This window comes from Falco cherrug, chromosome 2 (assembly GCF_023634085.1).
Source record: "Falco cherrug isolate bFalChe1 chromosome 2, bFalChe1.pri, whole genome shotgun sequence".
Classification (NCBI taxonomy): Eukaryota; Metazoa; Chordata; class Aves; order Falconiformes; family Falconidae; genus Falco; species Falco cherrug.
Genome location: NC_073698.1, coordinates 110,911,569 through 110,924,297, shown reverse-complemented (window position 1 = coordinate 110,924,297; position 12,729 = coordinate 110,911,569). Strand labels below are relative to the sequence as shown.

At 36.4% G+C, this 12,729-nt stretch overlaps 1 protein-coding gene across 2 annotated transcripts in view; it reads left to right on the top strand.

Moving 5' to 3' along the window:
- Window positions 1-12,729, top strand: part of GBE1 (1,4-alpha-glucan branching enzyme 1) — a 167,290-nt gene that overhangs the window by 48,961 nt on the left and 105,600 nt on the right. The window lies entirely within an intron of this gene.

The following is a 12,729-nucleotide window of genomic DNA, read 5'->3' as shown; positions in this document are numbered from 1 at the left end:
TGCAGCTTCTTAAGATTTAAGATCCTATTCAAATCTCAATACCTTTGTCATGTTTGTGATGTTTTTAATCATGGCTTTTCAGGTGATCTTTTTGTGTTGCTTTAATGGTATGTGTAACTTTGTAAAACTGCCTGTCCTTTAGGAATTAATGGTATTGAGCAGTAGGCTTAAGTAAGTTAAACTAAATACAGGTGCAGGGAAAACTTAGTTGTATTTTGTGGGTATCCATGAGCATAAAATCCATTCTTCCAGGAATCAATGGAAAGTTTCTTTGAACTCTCAAATGCCACAGTTTTACACAGTGTAGATATACATAATGACAACTAACCATCAGTATTGTTTCTTATTCCTGGGTGAATAATTTTCAGAGTTGTACTTCTGAGGTTTTTAAATTGTTGCAGTCAGAGCTTGAGTTGCAGAGGTATCAGATGCTAACAGAGGACAGTGATGACTAGTTAAGAAATATACTGAAATAATTTATAGACTAGGAAAATTAAGAAACTGGAACATTTGTATAATACTGCTGTATTTTCAGGGCTTCCACCCACAAAAAAAACCACATTGGAAAAATCCTACTTTTTCTGCTGAAAATCAGCTTAGGTAAACAAGAAATGTGCTGAAACAAAGATATGCATAAAAATGTTCTGAAAATGCTTACTTGATGTGTGTGCTTATCTTTATGCCTTTTGTTATGGCCTTGAAATTATCCCAGTAATAAATATGGATAAATTGAAATTTAGGAATAATCATTCAAGGATGAAAAAGCTGTTTTTATTTTACAGAGTAGGAAAGAAACAGCCATCTGAAACGTGGAAATACAGTGATTATGCAATAATGTATGAGACTGCAGAATGGTTACTTAGTATTTTCCACAGTTTTGAGATGTAAGTAGGTTAGATTTTTTCGGTTGTTACTAAATTTACCTTTTCCATTCTGTCTACAAAACTGTTGAGCTCACCTACTGTAGAATATTATGCTGTCATTGTAGAGGTGAGAGGTGTGAATGATGAAGAGCGCTGACCATTATTAACAAAATAGCAAAAAGCATATATTCTTGAACATGTTTGGAAAAATTAAAGATTTTTTTTTTTGTCTGTCAACCTATATAAGCACCGGTCGTATCTCCTGTTTTTGAGGCAGACATCTTTATAGTACTTTTTCTGTGTCCATTCATCATTTTCTTTGGCATATGAACTCCATAAAGCAAAGATTGCATTATGCATAATTTGGTTAGCATGCAGAATTTTTGACTACTGATTACTCTTGGTACTGATGTACTAGTAAGATGTGCTGTAGTTCTGTATTTGTTCTGAGTCTCCTGAAAAGCCATGAGGCTCCTGCTGGCAGAGCAGAATGTGAGTTTTATTTTCCTCTTGGAAGAGGCTCGTGAGGCTGTACTGTTCTGTCTGCCTGTGACATAGGTTTGCTTTTTATTGTGCATATTCTTGTCTTAATAAAAAAAAAAAGTGAAGATTTAGAAACTTGATACACAAGTGTACATAATCATAATTGATGACTTCATCCATATGGAACTGCTCCCAGCCTCATCTGTAACTTTGCTAATAATCTTTCATGACACTTTGTTTTTGTTCCATGGTGTCGACACAACTGAATCTTAACACATCATGACGTGTACTTTCAATGTATTTGGATGGTATAATTAACGTGGAAAAATGTCTCCAGTTAAGGTAGTTCTAAAATGATTTATCCGTTACAAAAGCTGGAAGGAGATTGGAATATTCCACACGTTAGACATGTATCCTACCCTTATGCTATGGCTGATCTTTTTATCCTCTCTCATTCCACTAATGGGTTCAGAAGACTGCTGCTGTTCTGTAAGTTTTCTTTGAACTACACGGTTCTGTTAGATTATGATTGTTCATAAGTTTATTTTAGGGAACACAGGCATTCATGTGGTAGAGCATAGTTTTGCAGTTCATTGTTCATGTAGAAGCTGAGAATATTGAGTTGTCTGTAAATGGAAATTACTATGCAGATTGCAGAGCCAAAGGCACTGTTGCCTGCGTGCACTAGACTAGGCAACAACAGTATTTCTTTTTGGTAGTGAAGGTAGTCCCTTTTTTGATTTACTAAAGCAGCATAAGGGAATCACAGGCTTTGAAGTTTCTTCTACAAATATTATTCTTAAATATTTAAGTTAAAGTAGTCAACTTTAGATATTTTTGCAAAGATTTGATTAATCTCCTAGGGGGAAAAAGTCTCCTCCAGAAGGTCCTTATCTTTAGCTTCTGTCTACACTGTTTTCATCTTTAGTTCTATGCAAGCGAATGCCAAGTTCTGAAATGGTGACAAGGTCACTCCTTTTAAATAAGTAATTTCTAAGCCAGAATGGGAAATGGATGGAGTTTAGCTGGTGACACTAATTTAGATCAGGTCACAAAATATTTTTGTAGGAAAATAAATGAGGAGCAGAGGTCAAACGTTTGCCTGTTATCAATAGTAGTAGACTGTCTGCTGTAGCTCTTCAGGCAGTCTTCTCATAAGTAAATACAAACATTGAAGAAGGTGAGTAATTAAAAAACCTGCTATAGATCTTCTGATACGTTTCTGTGTGAAGGGATGGATGCTTATGACTCCCTTGTGGGTAATGACATCCATCTGAAAACTAAGGTTGCCTGCTAGAAAAAGGTAATTTTTTTTTTATCTGTGGATCAGTTGGGAGCTTAGAGTTAGTTAAGTGAACAAACAGAGTTGCTGTTGTGGATGTGTGGTGTTTGCTCCCCCCCCCCCCTTAAACTTCTGACAGATTTCATAAGCTGAGCTGAGCACAGATTAAAAAACAAACTTCGTGCTTTAATAGATCAAGCCTTTTTACCTCTCTTTCTTTATTCTGCTGAGGATAGTTTGAAAGATAGTCTGGGACAACCAGAGTTTCTTTAAATGTTAACGTGTTTGTCATTCTAACAGTGATGGCAGTTGGGGGCAAATGTGCTTATCTTCTTTCATGGTTTAAAATGACTGAATTCTTCCTTCATTGTCAGAGTATTCTTGATTATGTTTTCACAGTATACAGCAAGCTTTTAGAAAAATTAACACAGATAGGCTTCTTTAGCAAGTCATATGTTGTCATATGCATGCAGGAGTTTAATCTGTTCCGCTTTGTTCTATTACTGTTTATTTATGAATGAGTTTTTCAACTGCTTAAAAATACCTGTAAATTAAGTTTTCACTGTAGACCATAAGATCCTAATTTTGAAGTAGTGACAGTGGAGTTTAGGGATGGGGACAGTACCAGTAAAAATTGAGATCTTAGTATCTGCAGTGGAGAACTCGTTTAATATTCTTTATAGGAATGCCAGGAAACAACACAGAAACTGCAGAACAATTGGCAAATAGAAGCCAATGAAAATTCAAACAGATGAGTATAATTTCCAAATTCATGGCTAATGATTAACTTTTAAAATATTTTCACACAGCTAAATAAGAAAAGATAGTGAGATCAGTACTTCTACTACAGTCCTACTACATATTGGCAATTATGATTGAGTTACCTGCTGCCCGTGAACATTGAATAGGATGAGATCTGTGTAGCAGAACCACCATATTTTCTTCTGTGAACTGGAGAGGATATACTAAAATAGTAGTAATTGTTCAACTTTCTAGTAATGATAGTAGACCTGTGATTTCTGAAATGATTTGGCAGAACAATAGTTTTATATATTAATATATTTATCTGACAATATGCTGGGTAGGTGCATGAAATTAAAACACTGTATACAACTAAATATCACTTGTATATTCACAAAATCTAGTGTAATGTAAATAATTCTGGCTTGCTTCTCTGGTGTTATGAAGGCAAGGTTCAGGATGGCTGACATGCCTCCATAATGCAGCTTTTACCAAGAGTGAGGTAAGCATTAGCATTAGGAAGCTGTCGGTAAAATATCAATGACTAAATCTGTTGGTTTCTTATTACATTTTTGAAGCCATGAGTTAATTACAAATAGGTAGCTTTCTCAGATAGCGTTTATATAATTGAGTGTAGATAGGTGAAAGTAAAAAAAAAAACCCACAAACAACACAACAAATCCCAACAATAAAGGAAACCCTTTTCTATAGTTCATTTTAATTGGGTTTTAACAATCATTTCTGGAAACCATAGCAGCCTTCATAATTTCTCTGTGTATGCTGACAGAAGTAATCATAAACAGCTCAGGGAACAAATAACACAAGTATTGCCAGGAAAGGTCACCTCAGAAAACAGTAGAAACTTCAAAAACTCTGCATGCCATTATTTGCTAAATATATATCCTTTCTTCCTTCACACACATATATGTGTTTATGTGTATATATATATATTTCTTCTAATGGTAAACTTTATAGTTTTTCGAGGGAGTATTTTTTATTGTGATGAGGTGAATAGATTTGGTATCTTGTGCGCTTGTTAACACAATATTTTTCTGTTGATATTCCAGTCTTGCGTGTTTGTGTACTTTCAGTGATGGCTGAACAGTAGTTACAGGTGCCAAGTTGAATACAAAATTGGTGCTGGCGTGAGGAACAGTGTCACAATTTTTTTTAATCAGTTTGTACAAAATGTTTTAAAAGTTCACTACTATTGGGTTTGAGTGGTTTTCCTGTCCAAATGTGTAAACCTTTTTAATATTAAAGTGTGCGAAGGAGGGACTACTTTGAGTCAGAACACTTAACAGATTAATCGTGGTTAGAGTATCTTAAAGTACATTTGTATCCATGAGTTGCTGGGGAGAGGGAAGTTAGTTGCAAAGAATATTCTTAGAACTTAATCCTTACAATTTTCCCTGCTGTGTCCTATACTTTGTAGTAGATCTGCATGCTCTGTGTTTAACTTGTAAACCTTGAAAAGGAATCAAATATGGTGAGCTGGTAGGTTAATCAGTGTCAGGGAACCACCGTTCGTAAAATTCATCAAGTGTAATTACTGTCACTGATGAAGTAGATGGTGCTGCAGCTGACCCTGCTGATCGGGAAGTCCAGCAGCATAGTATCAGGCTGGCTCTGAGTTCAGGTCTCATGTGCTTCAAGTAGTCTGCAGTCAAAACGTGAAGGCGTTTTTTAATGAGAGTGTGAAAATCCAGGAAGCTTTTTAATAATGGAAAACAGGTGGGTGATTAGGATGGTAGGTATAGAAATATTAAAGTTGCAGTGAGCATTCTGTAGCATAAGATGTAAATAGAATCATAGAATAGCAGGTTGGAAGGGACCACAAGGATCACTTGGTCCAACCTTTCTTGGCAAAACCACAGTGTGGCCCGGCACCCTGTCCAGCTGAATCTTGAAAGTGTCCTCTGCTGGGCAGTCCACCTCTTCCCTGGGACATGATTCCTGTGGCTGATTGTTCTTTCTCATTGTGAAATCAGTTATGTGCAGTCAGACAGCCTTTACAGAGGGAGTTCTAGGTAACCCTAGCAGAGATACGAAACCTGATTTCAACAGGAAGCTTCTTGAGGAAGTATTCAGTGTTTTCTAACGTATACAAATATAAACACTTCTAATGTTTCTTGTTTTCACCTTAGCTGGCAGCGGGGGGTGGGGGGGAGGGCCAGGGAAGCAGGGAATATCATTGATCATAGTTTAAGTTCCATGTCACATAAATTTCATGTCTTAAATGGTGTGTAGGATGGAAAAACATAAAAATCATCAGGTCTGCGAAGTTGAACAGTGAATGAAACAAGTGTTCTGCATCATCGTGGTATGTAACCTATGTGCAAGAAGGAGCAGATGTGGCATTCCTGGTATTTCTGGTATTTTAAACTGTAGAGAACAGGACTTACGTCATCTAATATGTACATTTCTTGGCATCAGTGCTGCTGAATGGAAAGTAAAGCATTAGTTAAATCTGTGGCAATACCCTTCATGTTTCATTGCTTGATTGTGAGCCATGACCCTTAAGCAAGTTATTGTAGACCTCTCTGGGTTACAGATTAGGTTTACTGGCAGGAAGAGTTGTTATCTCATTGGGAGGTAAATGGTCTCCTGACTTGGCCTGTTTGGGTTTGGTAAACAATGTGCAACTTATGGGCTCATAGGACAGTGGTAGCAGCAATGAAGCATTGTAATGCAGTGGACTGTTGCTCTTTGGAGCCTTTTTTTCCGACCAAGCTCAGCACTTCAGAATTTTCTTGTTGAGTTATTTTGGCAGGCTTAGTTCTCCTGTGACTTGAAGACTGCACAATTCTTTGGTAGGAAGTTTTGCTATTTAAAAAGACTTGCCTTTTAGTTTATCCATACAGAACACTTAACTGTTTCAATTGATATTAGCTGCGTGTTAAAGCAAAATGTGAAGGTTTTTTGGAGGAAAAGAGATTTTAAAGAGAAGGGGGGTGTTGAACTGGAATCTGAAACCTGGGAGTCTATATTAAGTATATATAAACATGCCTGTTTTTTTAGGAGAATTGTTTTTGTTTTGAAGATAGGGCCGCTAATTAGGTAAAGCTTCTCAGACTCTCTTCAGCATGACTTACTGGTACATACTTCCCCAGCTGTATTTGTTAAGAGAAGATTATGGGTCAAGGAGAAAATGGAAGGTAAACTTTGGTATTCTAATGGACTTACTTCACATCTTGGATGCCCAAGTCTTGTCAGATGGAATCTGTACTGGCAATACAGCCAGCACCAGAGTTGCATGAGTACTCTTCTGAGACATTATGATAAAGTATGTATGGTATGCCACTTCGGAATATCAGAAAGTAGTTGAATTAATGCACTTAATGTGTGGAGAGGATCAGGTGAGCTCATCCATGGCAGAAGACCTCAGAACAGAGGGAACAGATCACAATACTCTGCATCTTTTACTGTAACAATAATAATACTGATATCGTTATTATTACTATTATTATTATTATTGACTATTACTATTTTTATTATTATTATTATCCATCAAAGAGAGAGTGACCTAAGGTGTTCGGGACTTGAGCTGTCAGAGATGACAGCAATGGGAGGGAGAGGACAGTGGAAGGACCATTTGGGGCTGTAGGCTACCCCAGTTGTAAGACACCTCGGGGGTATGTAGCAGGAAGTGGAGGTGTTGAACATAACCTGCCCCATCCCCAACAGAAGTTTCACTGTCACTTTGAACCAGCCGTGAATGGGAGCATCAAAAAGCAAGCATGCTGTGCCACAGCCACCCAACCGCAAGGTGCATTATGCAGCAGTTGTCCTTTATACAAATGCTTTACTGTTGAGGATAAGTAATACTTAATGCTTGGGTGCCCCTATTACATACTTCAGCAGCTTCTTTTCTACTTGACATGGCTTGAAACAACTCTAATAAGTTACACTTATTGTGTGTAATGTGCTTTATTATGGCTGCTTTTCAAACCATGCTTTCATACCCCGAGCCTCTCAGTTATACAATACATATACGAATGCTTTTATATTATGCATACAAATTTTTATAGTCTTTGACCTACATCACTGTTGTTATAGTAACTTGATTCTGGATAAGTCCCAGTGAGGAAAAAAATATTTCTTGAACTTTCTATTTGAGGTTCCACTTACTTGATTTTGAAAACCTTTTTCAAAATCTGGAATCTAGACTGAAAGAAAAGTTTGAATGCTGTCCTGCAGCATAGATACATGTGGTGTTTTTTGGAGGTTTTTTTTGTTGTTTTTTTTAATAAACTGGCTGTTCCTCAATACCTAATAATGCCATCTTTGTGTAGCTAACAGTTATAAAGCCTATTGTTTCATCTTATAGAAATCCGTGTATTTTTAGGATAGTACAAGATGATTAAGTGAAGTACTCTGTCTACACTTGTGCCTGTTGAAATCTATTGGGAATGTTTCCATGTGATATTGCTTTTACTTTTAAGAACTCTCCTATGTTTTCTTGGATTTTAAGAGTTTGGTTTTCCTATGGTATTTTTATCTCTTATCTGCGTAGATATTTTTATAATACTAGGCTACTGTCTCCATCTTTTGATTTTTTTTTTTATATTCAAATAGAGGATATAGTATTTTCTGTATCATTTGTTAGTATTTACTAATTTATCTTAGTTTTCTAAGAAAAGCATGGCAATAAAAAAGCAAAAGCTTTCTTTTAAAATCTGATCTAGTAAACTAGTTAAACATGTTATTTGATTCTTCACTGCAATTGAAATACTTAATTCAAAAGTGGAGCTATATCTCCCTCTTTTGGAAAATCAAGGCATGACTTCATGACTTGGCTTTGAAGATAGACTTTTGCTTCTTTTAAATCGATTATTTTTAGTTTTAAAAAAAATTATTTACTTTCCCCAGGGGAGAAGGGAAGGGGAAAGAAGGGGGAATTGTGAACAAATATTTAATATCCCTAATAAGTTTAGAGTCTAGTAGCTGATGTCATGATATATTTACAGAAAAATAATCTGTACAGCAAATAGATCCCGCTTCCAATGGCTTCTGAACCATGTAGACTCCTCTGCAGAACTTAATTAAACATGTAAACTACCTGAGAAGTATTACTATGTGTCTGATAGCTAAGGAGGTTTTTGGGGTTTTTTTCAATATTTCATTTAAATACTTGTCCTTTCAGTAGATTTCTTTGCCAGAAAATTGCTTGGAAGTAAAAAAACAACAAACCAACCAGACAGCTTTGTCTCCACTGGCTTAATTTTGACAGTAATCTGAAATTGATAAGGAAAAAAACATTGGAGAAAGGGATACTTGTAGTAAAGTGACTAGAGTGTTTGCTTACTTTTTCTTTCTAGTGTGACTGTTTTGCAAGGTAGGAAGAACAGCCTGGCAGAAGCAATGTGCTGTCCGTTCTTTCCAAAACTTCTTTTCAAGGTTTATATTCAATTTGCATGTTAGGAAATAATTTCGTTGACTGCAAGCACCTTGACATATACACTTGATTTTGTGTTTATTTGGAGCAGCAGGAATAGAGTATGGTAAAGTTTTTCAGCAGAAGGTGAGTTCTGGGAAGATAGCCCACTGCCCATGCCTCCTCCCCCACCGGTTGGGGAGCAGGGTCCGTTTGGGAAGGGACTCCTGGATAGGGGAAGCTGAAGTGTTGAACAGCTTCTGATCCCTTTTCCTCCTTGCTGCCTCTCCTGAGCCTTGTTAGGCAGGGCTGTGCAGCAGCAAGTAGAGTAAGGCACTAGTGCAGCCGCTGTGTTCACTTCTTCATTCCTTGCCTATTTCTGACACTATTAAAGAGGCAAATGTTCTATCTGGTCTCTACAATCTGTTGGGTTGAATGAGGTAATTCCAGAATAAAGCTCTTAACAGTCCTGTTCTATCCCAAATTTTTGTCAGAATTTTGTATTTTTATCTAAATCTTTTTTAAAGCAAACTGTGTCATGCAAGGAACTGGGTTCTGCAGCAGTTTGCATTACCTTACTGGGAAGTGTTCTGCTGTATTAAAAAACATGTATCGTTATTTATCATGCCATGTATTAAAAAACAGGCATGCAAGAACATTGCCTCTAGACTCCAGTGCTTCTCTCACAAACCAGTATGACCTGTAGAAAGAGAATGGTAATACTTGCCCTGGGGTTTCCTCTTTGTGCGTGCAGAAGGCAGGGATGGCGATGTGATTTTACTTATTTACGTAAATGAGCTCAATTTACATAATCTGCTAGCAAAAGATCATCAGAGCTGTCTATCCTGTCTTGGGTGCTAAATTTAGGATTGGATATGCTTCGTGGAAGAAAGGTACACAGCTAACGTGTACAGGGAAAGGTATTTTCAGCTGATAGTAAAGCTTCACCTCTGTTTCTGTAGCAGCTTGAAGGGGCTGAGAAAAAAATGAACAATTAAAAAAAAAAGGAAATATGATCTTGTAGCAGGATATTATCAGTGACTTGAATGAAGGAACTGTCTTTGAAACTGAACTGCATTTATGGACTAAAATCTAAGACCAGGTTTTCTTAAAGCAGCAGTGTCCTAGGTATGTAGTTTTGGAGAGAATAATTCTAATTGGTTCAGATTCTTTTGTATTCCTGTAAATTTGTAGTGCTTTCTCTTGGTTACTGTATTTTTGCAAAAGTAAAAAAGTAAACTTTTCTTTGTCTACAGTGTATATTATACTAAAAAATATCTTAGTGTACAAGCAGTTGTTTTCCTTCTTCATATACTCCTAGAACAGCTTGAGGGGTGGAAATACCTGGATGTTTAGTTTCTAATAAATTTCATATCATGGAAAAACCTGTTTATGTTATTGCAGCATCTGACATAAACTTCCTAGAGAATCTTGAAGACATAATTGTGTCATGCTTTTAGGTTTTGGTTTGAACTTTCAAATCAGGTGCATGTTATTGAGATGAGGTGCTGTTTCCACCTGTGTTCTTGCAGCTTTTACATTGGAATAATCTTGTCAGAAGTTTATAAATAACAAGCTAATGAAATGCTGTAAATTGTAAAATATTGGAATATTGGCTTATTGCCCTTGTAGAAATAAGACACTGATTTTTCTATATTTCTCTTAAACCTGGTTCACTCTCAATATATTAGCTATTGTTGGTTTGATGGCCAATTTAATTTCATTATTGTATTAAAAGCCGCATATACCAACAATCATTCTGAGTGCTTTCAAGCTATTAAAGTAATGAAATAATAATACAATGTTTCAGAGCTTTTTATTGGCTTGCATATATTAATCAGTTATCTAGTTGTCACCACTTCATCTTCTTCTCTGCAACAAGTATAAATGGCAAACCGCTGTATAACAAATTTCCCGAACTGCAAAAGTATCAGTGTTAATTCTTTATTCTTTTTATAAAAAATGTTCAGCAGATTCTAGTATTAAATGAAAATAAATATTTGAAAAATAAGGAGTTATCAAGACAGCATGGCTTATTTTTATTTCTGATGTTTGATCCTGTGTCATCATCAGTGAAAACAGAAGCAGACAACGGGGACGCATCATAGTTAAATGCAATGCTCTCACATGGAATTGGTCTGCCTTAGATGCGGGAACTGAAAGCTAAAGGAGTGGACGTTTAGCAGAGAAATTGTCTGATCCCCTATGTAACTGTCACTTGAGTTATTCTCCCACACTGTTCTGAAGAACTGTGTATGTGTACACTGGAAGACAAGGTAGCCAAATGAAGCTGATGTGAAGAGAATATGAAGGTAGGCAAACACGAAAAGAAAGAAAGAAAGGGGATATTCATAAAAATGGATTTTAAAGGTGGTGTTTTGTGGCCTGTGACTGCACAGTTTAATCTGTCATATCAATAGCACAACCATATTAAGTGCCATTTTATACATGGGTTTACATTTTATCTAAATTTGCATTTCTGGCTAAACTGTTGAAGTTGTTAGACTTACAAAGCTTTCAGACTTTTTATTGTTACAGATAATTTAAGAAAAAAAAAGTTTGGCTTCTGTTCATAAAAAGTCAACAAATTTCACCGAGTCACAGCGAGTTGGAAGTTGCCTGAACATCAGTGCTGAGTTTTCCTGTAAATTCCCTGAGACATCCAGAGTGGGTTGGCAGATGTGCTGTAGGTGATATGAAAGACTCATGCTATTTTGGCAAGGCAGAACAGTGGGATATGCGAGTCTCAAAAATTTTCAATGTCTCTGAAAATCAAGGGCCCTGAATCTTACTTGTCCTGCATTGGAAGCACCATTAAATTAGATGAAACCTATTTTAGCTTCTGAATTGTTCCGGTGTGTTATTGCTTTTTCTATATGTCTCCAGACTGCCCTCAGAGTGATGGTTTCTCCTTAACTGCTTTTGAGAGTTTTAAACATCATCAAAATGGACCCGTAAACAACTGTACTTAATTTTGTCCTATGTCTTATTCCCCATTTCATAATTTGCCTATAATCTAGTGGGACAGACATGGAGCACATTGTCATTGTGAGATTTTGGTCCTGCTTTGTGTTCCAGCAATCCAGCATCTTGCAAATTGAAATGCACCTTTGCACACGAGTTTTTACATAGCTTAAAAGCCAGCCATTGTTGGCTATATGTTTGCTTTTATTGCAGCCATACGTTGCAGTTTTTTCTAGTGATTTTTATTCAGATCTGAATAAAATACTTCAAAATTAATCACTTCAGCAGCATTGATGCCTTAAACCTCAGGTTACCAGAGCATGTTCTCCCTACCTTGGGTGTACTCATCTGTGAAATCCGCTGCGCTAATTACAGCAGTTTTGGATGCTAAACTTTTGAGTGAGCTTAACATAAATAGGCAGAAGTGTTGAAAATACACTCAAAGTCCCTGTAATGGAAATGCAAACAAACCCACATATTTTTAACCTTTACATACAAAGGATGAGAAGCTTAGGTTAAGCTCTTTTGTTGTTTTATGATTGTGCTTATATTAATTGTGTATCTGTGCCCTGTCCATTTTTAGACCAAACTGATGTTTTAATGTCAAATTGTGAAGGATGTTTTCACTCTGTCTTTCTGACACTTATTTATGTGAGGGCATTTATTTACATGTATTTACACTGATATTTTGACTGGAAGCCAGAATCATGTGACATTCAAAAGTTATCAAGGATTTTGAGTTTTTATATATTATTGTGTGAATGTTTTTACTGCTAGAGGAGGGGAAAAAACTCCCAAACTGTGCAGATGAGCTATATCTAGTGTTAATATAGGCAATTTCTGCATGACTAACTTCAAATTTTCCAAAGTCTTGTTAGAAATTTCCAATGGGTAAGCCAACTTGGAGACTTTGGGGAAGCAGGGAAAAAAGACTTTAGTACAGAGTTCTAAACAGATTAGCTGTTGCAAGGGTCTTCCCCCTCTTCACAATGACAACAACAAAATTGTTGCCTGTGTAT